At 46.0% G+C, this 2,517-nt stretch overlaps 1 long non-coding RNA gene across 1 annotated transcript; it reads left to right on the top strand.

Annotated features, from left to right (window-relative positions):
- Positions 1 to 635: 635 nt before the first annotated feature.
- On the top strand, positions 636 to 2,218 carry LOC309862006. The gene is made up of 2 exons (XR_014310276.1): positions 636 to 1,276; positions 1,491 to 2,218. It is a non-coding gene; the product is annotated as an uncharacterized lncRNA (long non-coding RNA).
- The last annotated feature ends 299 nt before the right edge of the window (positions 2,219 to 2,517 follow it).

Below are 2,517 nucleotides of genomic sequence, written 5' to 3'. Positions count from 1 at the left end.
CAAGCAGCATAACAGGATAACGAATAGCAAAAATCTGTGTTTAACACAGCTGTTTCTGGCTTCTGTATAATAATGCTTCTAATGCTTTGCTAAGAAATGAAAAATTGCTTAAACCCTCGTTCGCTGTGTAATCAAATAAAGTTATACCCTTCCCCTGTTAAGAATTTCCCCTACTACTAAGTAAAATCGATAAGGGTTGCCTCCCGTACCAAGGCCGGAGACGTACGGTTCAGCACGTATGCTAGCTGGAGACGTGCAGTTCAGCACGTATACAGATAAAGGTTAGAAACGTGCAATTCAACACGTACCCTCTACTGTACACTACCTGAACGGTGACTGGCCAGAATGTATGGTTGGTTTTAAAGGATTGGCTACCTATGTGTAGGCCTTACTGTAATGCTTTGAAATTACTGGCTAGAAAAGTGAGGGCTCTGATGTAATGGACTGTAAAATTCTATATTAAGGGACTCCCGAAACAGATCGGGGCTCTCAGACACTGACCCATCCCTCGCGGATTTCGTGGTCAAGTGTCCCTGGGAGTCCAAGCATGCCCGAATAAAATCCTCTTGCTTATTGCATCCAGTGGTCTGTGAGTGCGTCCTTGGGTGCGGGTCCTCTAGGGTCTTTCAAGTGAAGTCCAATTTATCAATATTTTCCTTTATGGGTCATGCTTTGGTTTCATGTCTAAGAGCTCTTTACCCAAGTTTAAGTCATGAAGACTGTGTCCTATGTTTTATTCTAAAAGTTTTATAGTTTAATGTTTTACATTTGAATCTTTATTATTTCAGTTAACTTTTGTATAAAGTATAAGGTGTAGATCAAGGTTTATTTTATTTTATTTTTAAATATTTTATTTATTTATTTGACAGAGAGAAACCACAAGTAGATGGAGAGGCAGGCAGAGAGAGAGAGGGAAGCAGGCTCCCTGCTGAGCAGAGAGCCCCATGCGGGACTCGATCCCAGAACCCTGAGATCATGACAGGAGCTGAAGGCAGCGGCTTAACCCACTGAGCCAACCAGGCGCCCCAAGGTTTATTTTTTTTAACCTGAGGATGTTCAATTCTTCCAACACTATTTGTTTTAAAAAAAGGAAAAAAAAAAACACCCCAAAACAACAAAACAATCCTTGCCTCCACAATTACTTTGGGTCCTTGTAAAAAATCAGTTGGGCATATTTGTGGGACTCTCTTCCTGTACTATCTTGTTGGGTAACCCAAAATTGGGTACCCCAATAAGGGGTCCATGATTAAAGGAGAGAGACTGATACAAAGCGAAGGTCAAGGGGCGCCTGGGTGGCTCAGTGGGTTAAGCCGCTGCCTTCGGCTCAGGTCATGATCTCAGGGTCCTGGGATCGAGTCCCGCATCGGGCTCTCTGCTCAGCAGGGAGCCTGCTTCCTTCTCTCTCTCTGCCTGCCTCTCTGTCTACTGTGATCTCTCTCTGTCAAATAAATAAATAAAACCTTTAAAAAAAAAAAAAAAACAAAGCGAAGGTCAATCAAAGCTTGATTTGCGCACCAAGCATCAGGAACCAAACCGACTGTCAGACCCGTCAGGGCTGCCCTTCCAGAGAGGACGACCCCTCCCTGCTTTCCAGACTAACTTTTATAGAGCAAAGGCCATGTGGTTGTGATGAAGTTCTAGAACCTAGGTGAGGTTCGGTGGGCTGAGGTCCGGAGCCGATGACCAAGAAAGAATTCTTGAGACATCTTTGGTGCAAAATGGTGGTTTATTAAAGCACGGGGACAGGACCCATGGGCAGGAAGAGCTGCTGCTGCCCAGGGCCTGTGAGGAGTGGCTGGTTATATACACAGGAGTTGGGTAGGTGAGGACAAAGGGGTGTTCAGAAGGGCTGAAAGGCCTGGACAAACTTTACTCCACCCGAAAGTTGTTTTCTCCACCTGAAAGTTGTTTGCGCCCGAAAGTGTTATCAACCGGCAACTTGTGCTTCTGTAAAAGTGCTTGCTCAACGCGTGGGCTAACTAGCTACTTTCGCTTTTGTTTGAATGCTTGCTTGATGGCGCGCCCGGGCTCCCAATACCAATCAACCAACACCAGGTATAATTTTTTAAATTTGTTTGTACCTCACCCAAAACTTGTTTGTACCTGCTTATAAAAACCTGCACTTACTCTGCCTGAGACCTCTCAGTGTCACCGGCAACGAGTGCGCGGAGGTCCGGATTCGAACTCGTAATAAACGACCCTTGCTGTTTGGTTTTGACTTGTGTCTCTGGTGGTCTTTTAAGGTGGGCGTACAACGCGCTCGGCATTACATTTGGAGGTTCCACCAAGATACCCCCCCTTCAGGACCACCAGACAACCGGTCAACAGGTCGTCAGAACCGATCAGTAAGAGAGCCGGCTTTGTCTCTCTGTTTTGTCTTTCGTGAGTCTTGTTCCTGTGCTGTTTTTGTATTCTGTCTTTCCTGTGTTTTGCGTCTGGGTTCGAGTCCCAGACAGGGGGATTGGCAAATACGCCCTGGTGGACGCGCAATAGGGCTGCCAGTGGGCCGACAGAGAC

The sequence above is a fragment of the Mustela nivalis genome, assembly GCF_964662115.1.
Source record: "Mustela nivalis genome assembly, chromosome: 1".
Classification (NCBI taxonomy): domain Eukaryota; kingdom Metazoa; phylum Chordata; class Mammalia; order Carnivora; family Mustelidae; genus Mustela; species Mustela nivalis.
This window is presented reverse-complemented; position numbering and strand designations above follow the sequence as displayed.